Consider the following 17,226-nt stretch of genomic DNA (forward strand, 5'->3'; position numbering starts at 1 on the left):
AGATCGGGTCCATGAAAAAAGGTTAAGGCATCCAAATTGGCCATTGACTCAATCACGTTAACAGAAGGCAACCTCTACGACATCGGTGACACAGTTCACGAGGTCACCAAGGAAGCACTCCAGGAAGCCATGTTGGAGCAACAGATTATGTTGGGGGCCCTAAGGGTGTAGCTGCAGGAACTATAGGTGTAGCCCCCATAGGAACGAACCATAGCCACTTACGGTGCAACAGGCACATCAGCAACGGAGGAGCTGCTACGCACCAAGTTGGCCAACAACATAGTGCTATCGGAAGGAGCGCTAACAGTAGAAAAAGAGGATGACAGAGCCATGGTGGGCAAGATCAAGGGACTTGGCCTTAATTTGGCTGCCCTTCTGCGAGACACATTGTACCAGCTGCAGGATGGCATAACAGCAGAGCTCCGTGCTAGGGAGCACCATGTGATTCAGGTGATGAGTGAGAAAAAGATCAACATCGAACATCTCAGCCTACAACATGACAAACTAGTGTCACAGAACCAGTAGATAAGGCAGACAATTGATGAAGCATGCCGGCAAGTCCCAGAGTTGTCCATCACTGTAGACCTACCAACAGAGATGCAGATCCACTGTTTGGAAAGTGGAGTCCGAAACGTGCGTGAAGAAACAACGTGTGTGCAGCTAGAGCTGAATCTCCAGATTGTCGAGCTACGGCTGATGGTGCAACCTTCCACTCCTCTGGAAGTTAGGGAGCAGCGCATTAGCACTATTCAAAAAGGATTGGAAGACATTGGATGGGCAATGTAGGACTGTAATGGTATGTTGGACCAAGCCTTTGGTGTCTTGACATCCTTGCAGGAGGACCCTAACATACAGCGCCTGGAAACAGAGGCACGTGAGCTTCAGGAGCAGTATGATAATGTAAGGGGAACTTTGCAGACAGTCATCCTCACCCAATGGCTGGCAAAGATGCAGCAAGCAAGGGCACTGAAAGAGTAGGTGGATACTACAAGACAGAAAGAGGCACTTCTCGAAGCGAGCATCCAGCCATGGATTGATGAGGCCTTCACCATTATGGTGGATATTGAGGGAAAGCTCACATAGATGTAGGGAATCTATGCACTAAGGTAGGAAACTGATCCTCACAAAGAAGCATCAGAAGAGTGCATGTAGTAGGTCTAGCAAACCGTAGAACAGTGCACCGCAGACCTCCAAGTGATACAGGACAAGTTGGAGGGGCTCTACGCCAAGATCACCACACCAATTGGGTGACTCGAGACGAGTCACGATGGTTGTGTTGGAGGCCTGTTGGGCATGGAATCCCCCCACAGCATGGTTTGGGGCTCAAAGCCCAAGTTTTGGTCAAATGTATTGTGAGACTCCACGAATTATGGGCGCAGAGCACGAAGTATAGGATGAGTCATAAGGTTGTCTGCCCTAAGTATTGTAAAGTAATGTAAATTCATGTCAGCCTACCCATGGTCCACGGACCATGGGATTCTATAAATAGAGCGAGGCTCTAAGTTGTAAAGAGAGGGAATTGGAGAGAAGAATATGAATGGTTCGAGCATAGAGTAAGAGTCTAAGTGTATTGGGTCATAGTAGTAGGAAGAGGCTCTACAGCTGAGTGCACAGAGGCCTAGTAGAGTCTGTAGCTAAGTGCACGGACCCCTGCAGGTGAGTGCACAGGGTGGTGTTGAGTCTGTAATCTTGATCGAAGAATAATAAATAGAAGTTGATTCCTATTTCTATGTATATTCTTGTGCATTTCCTTCTTTACATTTATACTATTTTATTTATTGCGCACACTGATATGATTGTTGAATATGTTGTAATAATCACTAGTATTACACAAATAAGTGAAGTAATCAGGTAATAACGGATTAAATAACAAGGAACTTGGGTATAATATGAGTTCCGCAGAATCAACATCACAGGTTGCAAAGGAATAACAAGTGCACATAGCGATGTGCATGCAGGGTCAAACCGCGGACCCCCAGAAGCTCATCAGACATCCCCAGGGTGCGGAAGCTTGGTTTTAGCACCCTCCCATACTGCTTCGAGTGAGACCTCAGTCCACACTCCACGAACTGTTGCCGAAAGGGCCAGTAGTACCAGGATTTGCTTGGCTAAATCACCTCTGAACCTGGGTGAAGCCCATACAAGCCAACAGTACTATACTCCTCGACCATGCTCCTCTTCTTCTAAACTATGTAGCTCAGGTCACATTTATTAGATCTAATCATTAGCTCTAATATTCTCACAACTCTTATCATTTATAGAGCATAATCACACCCCTAATATTTTTTGATGCTAACTATTGATGAGGCCAACAAACATAAAAAGGGTCTCCTAAATCATTATTCTAATTCAGCTTGACTTATTGAGTTGGGTCCATGATTCCTTGGATCCTTAGCTTTGGGTTCATACATGTATTTATCTTTGGTATTATGTACCCATCATGGTACTCCCCCTAGCTTTTAATTCAATGAAAACACATTATTCAATAATCTCCACCTTTTCCATTAATGGGAACCCTCATTTAAATTTGACAAAATGCATAGGATATCCCCATGTCTTAAAATTGTCCTTTTTAATATAATTTATTCATTTATCTACTCTCCCCATCTATAATTATTCCTTTTGACTACACTTTCTCCCCCTTTAACATCAATGGAAAAGGGCATCTCCCCATATACAATCCTCCCCATTTATCGTAAATCATGAGTAAGAGGTTTCTCCCCTAAGCATATGCTTTTCCTTTTAGTAATTAGATTGGAGAGGTATTATTCCCATATTTTCCATCATATATTCAAATGTATATCTAGGTAGGGTTTTGGTAAATATATTTACTGTATACTATTTTGTATAAATATACTCAAGCTTAGTGATGAGATCCAGTATTGCAACAAGAATGCTACAACTCCTAGGGCTACCAACTTTACTTCATCAACTTGGGGTTCATACAAACTTGGAGGTGACAGTATTGTATACACAGTAGATGCAATGGTCTACTCTTGTCACTTTCAACTGAAGCGATAGACCACTAGGATTTTTCAGACCAGTCTTCTATTGACTAGAGAGAATCTGACTATAAAATAGTAAAGGGAAAATTACTCTTAATGTAGAAAGGGAATGTCTCCTAGTTTATGAAATGAAAGTGTTGAATGGGAAGGTGCTATAAAGTGACATGAAATCATCTAGCTAAGGATCTACACATATTGCTTGAAAAAGAGACCTAACTTAGCCTTCCATATAAAATCTAGTTATCTGGCTTAAATGAGAATGGAAATTTATCTCAGAACTATTGTGACTACTGCATGCATGCGCTAACTATAAATTGCAGAAAAAGCCTTTTTGATTTTCACTTTTATGAATGAAAATGCTAATTTAACCAATTTTTTTTTGCAAGGGAGATAGGTATGGGGAAACAGTTCTGGAATGGTGTCAATGATATGGAAGCCAAATGGAGGCCTAATCTAATCTCAGATGACCATTTCTGCTCAATTCAAGCTTAAAACAGGTTGTATAGGGATTCCTGTAGCACTACAAGATGTTCTAGTTCTAATACAGGATGCCCTGTTTTACTATAGGAAATAGGTTGAAAGCTTATACAGAGGTAGGAAAGGTAAAACGAAGTGTGGGAAAGGTGTATAATGGGGAAATGAGGCACAAAGGAGGTGCACACTATCCAAGGCTCATTCCAAGGCTTCATGATGGTTGACCTTGCTAAAGGAAAATGTCCACTTTGCTACAAAACATGGATTCTGATTAGGGTTTGGTGGACTTTGGTTGTGTAGATGGAGAAGACTTGGATGAGGCTCGCAAGATGAGGTCTCCCTGTTGATTAGAAAATCCTGCAACAACATACATTCTTTTCTTCATTTATGCACAACTTCATTTATATGTGGAAAATATGAGTTGAATTCGGGAAAAATAGAGTTATTAATAGCTAATGGTTAAGTTTATGAATGAAAATGCTTCTAAACCATAGCAAACTCAAGAGACCAAAATGACAATTGCAAGTACTTATAATAAATTTGGAAACAATGATCTATGAAACAAGAAATCCTAAGTTATGCAGTGATCAAATAATAAAGTTGTTTTTGGCTATGTGAATGGAACCCTCAAACCATGATCCGATAAGGGAGATGAGGCAGACACCACTACCACAAGATTTTCTGAAATGCTTACTATTACTATTGTACCATTGATCTATCTATCCACAAATGGAAGCAAACTAAGTAATCATACAAATAATTGCAGATTAAACAAAACCAAAATCACTTCAGCGGCTAACTATGAATGTAATCTAAGCATACATGTACAGAAAGAGGAACCTCTATTGCTAGGGTTGGGCCCTAACCCAAGATATTTAGCCCTTTGAGTCAACTCAGTGCTGGATGAAGGGAATGCTGTTCATTTTTATCAAAATATCAAAAATACTTCAGAGTTACCAGTCACAATGTCTTAGCTCAAAAATACCTCTTGGCTACAACAAGAAAAAGGCAAATCCTAATGAGGCCCTAGGCCTTCTTATCTATACAATTGAAGCTAACAACAACTTCCTTAAAATTAGAGAGGCTTGGCTCCCAACTCAAGATCAACTTGTCTTCAACTCTCACTGTCTTGGCTGCCAATGACCTTAGTGGGCTTGGCTACTTGTAACTCCGAGCTAATGATATTTGGTGGAGGAATATTCTAGTGATTGAGGAGTTAAGGAGGGAGATCCAATCCCCTAAAGTCCCTCTTTCTTGTCTACCTCGAGTTCCTACACTTAAATTATCCAAAATTTCTCCAAATCCCACAATTAATGCACATTAGGCTACATGACATAGAATCTCATCTTTACCCATCTCACTAAGAAAAATATAATAAAATATGTAAAGAGATGTGAGAAATGATGATTTTAATAAGATGGAGAGTTGAATTAAGGTCCATATAATTTACCTATTGGTGAGCCTCATCATCATGCCCTACTGAAAGTGTTGCTCATCCTCTGAGCAACTTAATTTATGTCCATGTCTTTCATTTCTCTTGTGGACTCTCTGACATCCCAAGCTTCTGTTGATGTATTTTCCTCTTGTGGATAAAAACCTACATGCTTCTCTATTTCCTCCCACTGTTTTCTTTCCTCTTCCTCCTTTCTTCCTTCTAACATACTCAAAATAAATGGTGGACTAAGTTTCAATGCAATCTAGTTGATTTTGAGTCTTTGCGGTGCCTTCTTATATAGTGGGGTCCTTTCTAGTGCATCCCTAATTATTTTAGGGGAATGATACTCCCTAATCCTTAGGTTTTATGGTAGGGTTCCCCATCTCCTTTGGCATCCTTTTTGGCTTTCATCCCCTAGCAATCTCAAAGTGTCCTCAAAATGAGTGATTGCTTCCTCTTGTGTAGCTAGGTATCTTGGTGCAAGCTGGTGATCAATGACGATGATGTTGTGGGTGATAATGACAACCATGGAATTGATTTGTTCTACTCTGATGTAAAGGGTATCTTTTTCCAACACCCTCTTTACTTCCTTAGCCCTGACCTCCTCATGACTAATCCATGATTCCAAGGCCATTAATTGTAAGTCCCCTAGCTTTGTATTCAGGCCCCACACATTGAAGTTTGTTAAGGCCAAGTTGTGTAAGTAGAATTTAGATATCTTAGCCCTCTCCTCCAGGGTTATTTGGTCACAGAGCTCAATGAACTGCCTATAGTCTTGGAAAGGCATAGTCCCTCGTTGTTCTAGGGTATTTATCTGAAATTGTAGCCATTGATATTTTAGGTACAAGGAATATGACTTTGATGGCATCTTGCACTCAAGTGCCTCCATAGAGAGGCTTTCCATAGTGGGCAATTAGCTCTCTTTTTCCTATACCTACCTCCTCAGCCATGTGTTTTCAGCCTCTAGTTGAGATTTCATAACTCTTTCCCTATCTCTTATCTTACTCAACTATCTACCCATCTCTAGTAGCTTCTCTTCCATATGGCCCACATCCTCTACATTCTTTGATTTAGTAATTTGCATCCAACGATGTTTCCTTGCTCTCTCCTTCTCAAGCTCAAAGAAGAGAGGGGTGGAAAATTTCTATGGTATTACTCTACCTCCCTCAATTAATCTATAATAGGAGCTAATATTCGGTTATGGGCTAGGTTCCTACAACTCTTTGGATTCTCCCTTTAATTTCTTTCAATCATCTTCCTCCCCCTGTACTTGTCTTGCTAATTCCTTGCCTTTTCTTTGTCCTTGTTATCCTTCCTTCTACTTTTTTTGTGTTTCCTATAGTACTAACAAAGTTTCCTGTAGGTCTTTCTGTCTTTCTTATAGGAGGCTTTTCCCTTTCTGAAATCGGATCAAAGTTTCTTTGATTTTATTTGTTGAGATTGACTTGGTGACATGCCTCCTAACATAGGTGATTAGCAACTTTGGGGAAGCCTATTTTGATGTTCCCTCTTCACCTTTGATTTTCGGGGAGACTATTTTTTCTTTTCCTTTTGGTGAGTCTTAAATGATGATAGGAGTCTTGGTAGGTGTTTGTGGTCTCCCCTATTTTATCCTAGTGCTCCTCCTTGTTTTGAAATATAGGGGAGCCTGCCTCTGCCATTTTCCTGTTGACTTTATCGGTGTGCTTAGGGCAGTCAAGGCAGCAGTTGCCTCCTTCTCTGTGGGTTCAGGAGACGCTCTTGGAGATTCCTCCCCTTGGTATTTTTTTCATGGCTTGCCTCATCCTTTTGTGTTTCTTCCCCACTGTTCTCTTCTCCCTCTGTCTTATTGGTCTCTACCTCCTCTTCTTCCACTGGTTCTTCCTCTTCTTCTTCAGGTTCCTCCTCTTCTTCTTCCTCCTCACCACTTGAGGTTGGGTCTCTTCAATACTCAATTTCTTCAATTATAGCCTTCATGTCCATGTCCCTAAATGTGGACCATAGAATAAGGACTCTTAATTGGCTTAAGGAATCTTCTAGTATGAGCTTGATTAGTCCATGATGTGCCAAATGCTGAGGTTTTCTTTCCTGTACCTTTATGCTCATGTATATTATTGATTACAATAAGAAGTAGGTAACAATAAGTCTTATGTTAAGGGGTGACTCTTCTCCAAATATCAACTCATGGAGGAGTCTAAATTGGTAGCCATAGACTATACCAAGCCTTCTCTCACAAGAAATATACTTGAGAATGTGATAGCTTACTTCATCCCAAGGATAGGGAAGGATCACCCTTCTAATCCCATTTCTGTCCTCAATTGGCTCCTCATATCTCAAGAAAAATTTATTCTTGGCATAAGTGTTGCTAGCCTTATCCTCCTTTCTCCATTGTAAGCCTAGAGGAAGTGTAGTTATTCTATTAATTCTTTCAGGGGTAATTATTACTGACAATCCTGTCACCACAGAAGTGGCACTGACTCTAGCGTGAGGTGTGAGTGACATGGAAAATTCCTGAGATGCATTATCCTCATATTCTCTAAGAAACTTGAAGAATCCCAACTGTTACACTAAAAAATGTCACCTTGACTACTTACAGTTAGTATGGCTCAAATCAACAGTCATGCTACCCTCTTAGGCAAGTCTCATGCCTCTGTTATCCATCTCAAACTCAAAGAAGAGAGAAAGTCTTGTAAAAATCATGTTTATCTCTGGGGTCGCAGGTTCTCTCTAGCCTTACCTGCGGGGACGCTGACCATGTTCACAAAATCTGCGTCCATGGACGCTCTGTATGTTAAGGGACAGGTGCGTCCCTCTGTAAAAGGCAAAATGCGCGAGTTTTATCTTGAAAAAGTTACTTGTGGTTACTTCTATAACATTCTAGAGGTCGGTTTGATGAAATGGATGCGCCTCCAGTTGGTTCATGTATCTCTATTAAGGGGGAACTTATCCCATCAATAAGGGAGCTATCCCACCCATAGAGGGGGATGATCCCATTGATAGTGGACCTGAATAACCTCTTTACAGCACTATAAATGAAGGCATTGAGCCAGAAGGAGAGGAGGTTGGAGCTATACATTTTCTTTGGGTAAATGCTGCAGGATTTAGGTCTTCCATTAGAGCCTTTGTGAGGAGAGATTGTCTTCACTTGATTCTACTTGGGAGAGGGTGAGCTTTGTCAAAGTAGAGGAAAACCCTTGATGGACCCTGGGAGGAACTTGCACAACACCAAGGCCAGGTTGTAAGAGTTTCTTTGTTTCGTTATTAATACAAACTGGTTTATTTTTCTCAATAGCTTGTGTTAATGAGTTATTTCATGTGTTCCTTGGTCTGCATGTTGAATATATGTTTTATTATATGAAATGCAAGTGCTTGGTAATTGTTTGATTGTTTGTGGTTGCAGGAATTGACTTGAAGGAGGAGCTCATCCGGATCGTCAAGAACGGACTTCAACAACAGCGTTTTGGAATAAGGTAAGCCTAAACACTTGTAGTTTTCATGTTGTAAAAGGTGTATTTAGAGAAAGATCACTCCATTTTGTCTTGTTTGTCATTAGAATGTCTTAGACTTCTAGGAAGGTCAGTCGTGTCCGCACCCTTGACAGATTCCGTGTGACACCAACCATTGATGCCTTCTAAATATCTCTACCATAGGGTATGGAGGTGCACTTTAGATGTCCCAGTGGGTTCCCTTCTATTGAAACCTCCTGTCATTTTCACCTCTCTATCAAGCTGACTATAGGTATTTTGGTGGCTTATCTTTAGAGCTTTCCAAGGTGACTAAGGGTTTAGATTTTAGGAGGGTGATGAATACAATTATTCCTTTATACCGACACAATTTCTCCACAATTTTCTCTATCCCTATGAACACTATAATTACTAGGAAAAATGGAAGATTTCTTTTCCTTTTCTCTTTAATAGATATAAAGTCAAAACACAGAGGATATGAGCCACCTACCTTTCACTGTAATTCCATGGTTGAGGAGAATTCATGAATATTTGGGTCGTAGGCACCCGCTTGTAGAGTTTTTTGACAATTCTCGTTGTTTCCTGTAGTTTTTATGTCTTTCCTGTAGGTTTTCGTTGTAGGATGGTCGAGACTAGCTTTCTTCTTTGATGGCTCACCCAGGTGGTCCCAATTCTCTAAATATCAAAATGAATGATGCGTGCATGAAAGTTATGGATTTTTGCTATATATGGTTGATTCCTTGGAGTGGTGCGTTGGCTAGCATGGTATGTCATTTCTCGTTTCCGACTACTGGCCCGCCATTAGTTATCATGCAATCCTTTCTTGTAATCATCACCCACTCATGTACAACTTAACTCAATTACATTTTTGACTTATTTTCTTTGATGTGACGTTTCCACGTGGCCTGCTGACTAGAGCTTCACTTTTTGTTTTCAAGCTGAGGGTAGCCAAGTTAACTGGCCACCTTCAGCTTATAAAACCAAATTTTTTATATTCTTACACTTTTATCATATTCGTTCTTAGGAAAGAGTGTGGATGATTTTCCATACCTATGGCATCCTTCGCTCAGTCGAAGGATGCTAGAGGGTGGCTCTGCTGCACTTCTTCTTATTCAAGTACATGTTCTCCTTTGCTCTTGTTTTGTTGATTTCACCCAGTTGATATGTTTGTTTTCTTTGTTGTGATGTGCAAGTGCTAGCCTCTTCTACTGCTAATGAGCTCTCGATAGGTGCCATAGTGCCTGGAGGGGTGTTGATACTCTTTCTCTGCATGGATGTTGAAGGAGGAGCATGGAGACTGGTTTTTTCATAATACAGGCTGCTACAAGGTTTCTTGTAGCTCCTCTTTCTTAATTTTTTATTTTTATTTTTCTTTTGGAGGAGGAATAGGTGTTAAAGTAGGAGTGGAAGGGGTGGAAATTGGGAATATGGAGTGGTAGGTGTGGTAGGCCACTAATGGTATGGATCTTGGATTTCTCTTTGTTTTCCTTTTTTCTTCCTTTTCCTTTTTTTTTTGTTTTTTTCCTTTTGAGGCGTTTCCTTGATGAACACAAGGGGTGCCATGGTCATCAATTAGTATTGGGTGAGATGTGGTGAGGTCAATGGCCTCCTATTTCAACCCATATAATGCCTGAATTATTATTTCTCAACCAAGACTCCATTCTTGTAGAGTTTCAGCACATCCTGTGGTACTTCAGGAAACTCATGTAGTAACTACAAGAAATCCTCTAGAAGTCAGAAAATCGTCTACAAATTTTTTTTTTTTTTTATGTTTGGATATGAGAATAGATGCTAGAGACATGGTGGGCATGGAAGGTATGAAATGAATCAAGGAATAATGGGGTGTTTCTTAGCTTGCTGCCCTCTAAACTTCATGTCCTTTGTTTCCTTGAAAACCTGCAAAAATCACAGAGTTTTATTAGTGGGCAAGTTTGAGGTCCCTCCCATAGAATTTTTGTGTTTTTTCTTCTTATTTTTTATTTTTATTTTTGAAAGAAACACAGGTCGCCTCAAAGAAGGTTTTCAACCAATTTTCCTTCCCTAGATGCCTCAAGGGAGGTTTTCGCCTAGGGATCTTTTATTTTTCCTTTCTTCACTCTTGGGCTACCTCAAGGAGGTTTTCAACCCAGAAGTTGTTCTTAGGTGCCTCATGGAGGTTTTCACCTAGTTCCCTTATTGTTTTTTCTCCCTTTTACCATTTTTTTCAAAGCTAAAATAGCCTTCAAGAATTCAGTGAGGTTGAATTCAAGACACCTCCAATAACCATCACTGTCTTGCTGATACTACTGACGAACTCTTATTTTGACATAGGTCCTTTGTAGCCTTTCAATATATACCCATTGACAAGCAATGGGATACCTTCTTCATCAATGGTTCCTATCTGAACAACCCCATTTTCATGGAAATTTTCTATCACATATGGGCTCAGCCATCTGGTCATCAATTTTACTTTGAAATCCTTGAGCCTGGAGTCATATAGCAGAGCCCAATCACCCTCTTGAAAAAATTTGTCTTTGACGTTTTTTTCATTCCAAACCTTTCTTTGTACCTGAGTCACCTTTGTGTGTAGGAGGGCCTGTATCCTGAATTCATGTTGGGATGGGGTCCCTTGGGTCAGTTTTGGGGTTAAAAACCCAAGTTTTGATGTAAATTTTGGTAAAATATGTAAAGTCTCCACGATTTTTGGATGTGGAGCACGTAGATGGTTAGGAGTCAAAGGGGTTTTAGCCCCTTGTTTATGTGAAATTTGAGTCAGTCTTGAGTTCCACCCTTGGTCCATGGACCATGGGATTGTATGTAAAAATCTATAAATAGGTATGTCTTAGAGAGTCTAAGGCATGCCTATGTCTGAAAGAAGAAAAAAGCGCAAGTAAGAAGCAGGTAGATAGAAGGAGAAAGGCTCTGCAGTTGAGTGCGCAAAAGCCTAGAGTAGAGTCTGCATCTGACTGCGCAGACCCCTGCAGCTAAGTGCACAGGGCAGTTTTGAGTCTGTAATACCATATTCAAGATCAATAAATAAGAGTGTTGAAGAATTGTTATGTTTTATCTGTTTATTTATGTTATGTATGTTTTTGATGTATGCTGTGATTAAATAATGCCTTTATGAAATATTGATCTATTGATGCACGACTCCATGGGATAAGTCTTAATAACTAGATGCAATGCATGTTAAGTACTTTCATGAACATTATAATACATTATGTTATCCTTATTGAATACTTAAGTAGATCCGCACGAGATCAGATCTAGGGTTATTTTTTGATCGCGTAAGTGGATGATTCAACTGTTAGGGGTCCACAAAGACCTATTGTAGACCTTCACGAAGGTATAGAGACTATTTATAGGAAGTTGTAGTACCAAGCCCTAGAGGCTTATAGATCTACGCAAAGGCAGATCTAGGGCAATAAAAGATATCACATTGATCTATGGATGCAAAAACTTGGTTCCAACGTCCTCCCATACTTCTTCAGGTGAGACTTCAGCCTGCACTACATGGGTTGATGCCGAAAGGGCCAGTACTGTAAGGTTTTGTTTGGCGCAATTAACTTTGAACCTAAGTCAGGACCCACTAAGCCAAGAAATGGTTCCATTTCCAAGACCGGGATCTAATTAAGGAGATATGTGATGTCGCATCACTGGAATCCGACCAAGAAGGGAATTTAGAAATGGTTGGATAGGAAGATTCACGAATTCACGATGTAATAGAACAGGACTTTGTGCTTGTCAAAGGAGCAGTGGTTAGACAGATACTTGTATACACAAATACACGAAATTTTCTTCTACATCTTCCCGATCAAACTATACTAGTGGATAGCTAAGTTGGAAGATGACCAAGGAAGGTGGAAGCTTGACAGTCCAATAGTGTGGACTCTAGAAGCCTCTGAAGACAAGGTCGCACGTGCTTTCGACCACTAGCTCGATCGAATTATACAAGAATTTGTTACGGAGTTCGTGGTTGATACCTCAGTCAGCTACAGTGGAGCAGAGTGACGCTTCTGCAAGGAACCGCGAGGTAAGTATATGAGATATTTGAATACCTGGATTAAGATGCTCTTGTGCAAAAAATAGGTTATTCCATTGCCTTGATGTTTGGAGCTACGCAAAGTGGAAAAATCTTCAGAAATCAAGAGAAAGTAGGTCCTGAATATATCCCATTGATTGGACCCCCTTTGAGCGACGACGAGGGAATGGTATAGGCCTCATCACAAAGTGTTGTCCAGCTGATAAGACAAGGTTTTTTTCAGATACATCATCCATCCACTCCACCTCCACCACCACCATTCAACATGTCGAACTAAATAAAGCTACCAATTTTCAAGGGTATAGGGAGTGAAGATACAGATCAATTATGGTTTGCTGCAAATGCTTTTTGGACAGCATAGCAGATCACTGATGATAACATAAAGAAGGCGTAGTTAGTTATTGCTTTGCAGGATCGCGCACTGACGTGGTATATTAAGTACTGTGTTGATCATCCTGTAGCAACACTAGCAGAGACTAAGGATGATTTAAACAAAGAGTTTAGTAAGCCTAAGTATGACTTACAGTTAGTGGTTGGATTTAAGGAAATCATGATGAGGGTTGATGAAATGCCTTGGGAGTTAGATCAAAGGTTGAAGTGTGTGATCCGTGAAGCTAATATGCAGCTCACAGATGGTCAGCACCGCGAATGGTTTATAGCCTCACTTCTTCCCCACCTAGATTGCTCTGTCACAGCAAAATATAGGAACTTAGGTAGAAGACCTGGAAATCGTGATGAGATTGCATGCGACACCTATTTAGGACATGACTTTGGGAGTCCAACAAATTCACTCGTAGTTGCAGAACCTCTACTTGGAATTGCAGAGCTTGAAAAAAGAGAAGGAGGCAAGGCTAGAGGTGCATGAGGAATTCTAGTGCCTAAAATGTAAAAGCCAGAGGGATGATAAAGACCACTACCTTGTCTTCGCAAATTATATTACAAGAGGGGGACCAATTCTACTGAGGCCAAAAGCTCCAACAGGACCGAGTGCAGGGCTCGTGCTATGGTGCGCTATTTGTCAGGTGGCTGGAAAACATGTAATGGATCATTGTCATTTGCTGCAAAAGTTTGTTCAGACACCACAAGAGTTTTTCTATGATTTCTGCAAATTGGTGGACCACGGTGAGCACCACTATCACAGCTACAAGTTGATGATGGAAAGAACGCCTACCTACTGAATGAAAGCAGAAACTCGGCCTCCAGATGATGGCGTTGGAGGAGCATGTGGAGGATATCAGGGATGAGGATGAGGCCGAGGAGGAGGAGGACCTAGTAGAGGTCACAGTTAGGTTATTTGCTATAACTGTGGGACAATAGGGCACTACGTGCAGGAGTTTCAGAATCAGACATGCCCATCCTGTCAATACTACAACTAGTTTGACCACACTACAAAAGAATGCCCTATGTTGATAACTAATATGCAAGAGAAAAGGGCACAACCTCATAAACCTACACAGAACTTACAAATGATGAGATTTGAGCCCTGCGAGGAAGATCTAAATGTGAATATCGTGTTGAGAAGGAGGACTACAACTAGGGTTGATAAGGGAAAATAGCCTGAAGAGGACGGATGGGTCTACAAGGCCCCAGAGAAGGAGGTTGGGTTTGATATGGAGCATGCGAAGGAAACATTTATGAAGGAGAAGAAAAGATTTGCTGAGGCATCCACCTCAGGGAGCCAGAATAGAATACCAGAGACTAGCACGACTACAGCGGTTGATCCCTTTATGCTTACCACGTTCTTGGAAACCTGAATGAAACTGTTGCGTGATAGTAAAGCTATGAAGGGCCTCCAGGAGTTAATAAAAAAATGCACTGGCAAAGAAAATGCTCCTGATGGACACCACGAAGTAAGAAATATTGGCAAACATAAGGCAAGAATAGGGCACGAGATGAGGCTCATCGTACAGATAAGAGATTATGAGATGGACCAAGATATTCTGGATCTGGGGTCTAACGCAAAAGTTTTTCCTAAACAGATATGGGAAAGAATGGGGAGACCTATGTTGTAGTGGCCTCATGTACAAATTAGAATGACTAGTAGAATATCATCCCTATGGGATGGCTACATGGAGTAATGGTGGATATAGAAGGTGTGAGCACACTGGCAGATTTTGAAGTAATAGAGATCGTTGACGACAAAAACCTGTACCGCACACTCCTTGGAATTGACTGGGCCATTGAAATGATTGGATCATCAACTTGAAGAAGAGGACAATGTCTATTGAAAGAAAATCGCTTCGGGTTGTAGTACCATTGGACCCTATAAAAGGACTATGCTATATTGAACCAGTCTGTGACTATGAATGAATTGATGGTGACTTGAATCAGATCTACAAAATAAATGCATGGTATCAAGGCTGGATTAATCCAACAGTTGACAGATGAATTGTATGGGATCGGTAAAGTTCTTGTACCTCAGATTCAGATGAAGAGTTGGAGCACTGGAAGAACAGGCTGCATGAAGTATCTACATTGCGCTGCAACATGATGACTAAATCTCTATGATGTGTGTCATCGAAGGTAATAAATTTACCCTAGTATGATGGTTTAACTAATGTAGATAAGCTTTTGGATGCCTTTGAACAAGAAATCCATGAGGATCGTCGATTCCAAGCACTGGAGTTGGTGTTGTGTGCTACGCCCACACAATGGTGGCTTATGCACAAGGACAAATTTGATGAATGGTGAGATTATAGAAGGATGATGAGGTTGCGATTTGGTCATCCTAAAATTCTACTAACTGAGAAATATGATGGGAGAAATGATATGCACGATCATTTAGCAAAGTGGACTAAAGCTTATGGGTCGGAGGCATAGCCGGGGTGGGTGCACTTATTCTGTCATACTTTGGATACAATTCCTATGAACTGGTATCTGGAAATGGAGCATCGCCATGGAACCATGGAATGGGATATATTAAGGGAAGGATTCTTAATGACCTTTAGTTTTTAAGATGGGTTCGAAAGCATTGATGAAGCTTTCCAAGAGATTAAGGCAACGATCTTCAAAATCCCTCCAATAAGAACCTTTGGAATGGGTTCAACTAGATTGGACCACATAGTTGTGCCATGTGCTGGAACAATATAATGTGACCACTTAGAGGGAGGATGAAGATCCAAGAAATATTAATATTCCATAGGCAGAAGGCCATTGCGAGGTTGAAGGTCCGCAAATAGAGAACCCAGACATCACTGCGCCATTGAGAACCAAGTAAGTGAACATTGGTACTAAAGCAAATCCAAAATTTACGAAGATTGGGGATTAATGGGATGATGCCATAGTGGATAAAGTTGTTGAGTTACTCCACGAATACCAAGATATTTTTCCTACCAAGTTTTCAGACTTGAAGGGCATCATAGGCGACTTGGGTGTGATGAAAATTACTTTGAAACTAGAAGTGAAGCCTATTAACTAGAGGTCATATCGCCATAATCCCAAATACAAGGAAAAGATTCAATTGGAGTTGGATAAGATGCTAGAAGCTGAAATCATCAAACCTATGGAAGACCCTGATTGGGTGAGCCCAATGATAGTCCAAGAGAAGACACAGAAGGTAGAAATAAGGATTTTCATAGATCCAAGGAAGCTTAATGATGCTTGTGTCCATGATCCATTCCCACCACCATTTATAGATGAAGTATTGGACAACGTTGGAGGGAAGGAGGCCTATTTATTCATTGATGGGGTTTTGGGTTACCATTCGATCAATATCGTGCCAGAGGATAAGAGAAAAACAACCATCATGACAGAATGGGATGGTTTCCAGTGTATTGTAATGTTGTTTGGACTCAAGAATGCACCCGCGATATTCTCTCACGTAGTGATAGCAGCATTTAAGGAGTTCATTCATAATTTTTTGGACGTGTATTTTGATGATTGGACGGTGTTTGGTTTAGTGAAGTGCCATGTAGTAAGTTTGTGCCTGATGCTGGATATGTGCTGCAAATATCAAATCGTGCTAAAACTAAAGAAGTGTTTATTTTGTGTCTCCTTTGGGATCTTATTGGGTCATGTGCTGTGCAAGCAAGGGATGATGGTGGACCCTGCCAAGATCATGGTGATAATGAATTTGGAGGCCCCAAGAAGTGTCAAACATTTGCGCACAATGCTAGGGCATACATGATATTATAGGAAGTTCATCAAGGCTTACGATAAAATTACTGCACCCATGGATAAATTATTGAAGAAGGACACTAAATTCTATTGGGATGAAGAATGTTAGCACAGTTTAGATGTTTTGAAGGAAAATATGGTCACTGCACTGATCTTGGTCTTCCTCGATTGGAAGAAGGAATTCCATGTACATGTTGATGCCTTTTGCATTATGTTGGGAGCAATGCTAACACAGGCTAGTGAAGGAGAGATGGACCACCCTATAGCCTTCAAAAGAAGGAAATTATCAAAGGCCAAGAAGAATTACTCAACAACAGAGCGCAAAGGATTGGCTATGGTGTACGCACTTCAAAAATTCAGGCACTATTTCTTGGATAGACATTCTAAAATGTACACAGATCATTCTACCTTGAAATACCTGTTCAATAAGCCTGTGTTGGGGGGGAAGATCTGTCGATGGTTTCTTTTATTCCAGGAGTATGACTTTGAGGTGATTGTGAAGCCAAGAAGGTTGAATACAAGACCTGACCATCTATCATGGATTGATACAAGAGAGGAACCTACTAATTCGGAGGAAGGGTTGCCCGATGTGCAGCACTTCATGGTGCGCATCACAAATTACTAGTTTGCAAATATTATTCACTTCTTCACTATAGGGATGGAACCGGAGGGGTATACGAGTTAGAAAAACAAGGAACTAGTAGTGCGCATGATGCATTTCTCAGTGATTGC

This window comes from Pinus tabuliformis, chromosome 4_2, assembly GCF_031772625.1.
Source record: "Pinus tabuliformis cultivar Carrire ecotype Pingquan chromosome 4_2, CPIR1, whole genome shotgun sequence".
NCBI lineage: Eukaryota > Viridiplantae > Streptophyta > Pinopsida > Pinales > Pinaceae > Pinus > Pinus tabuliformis.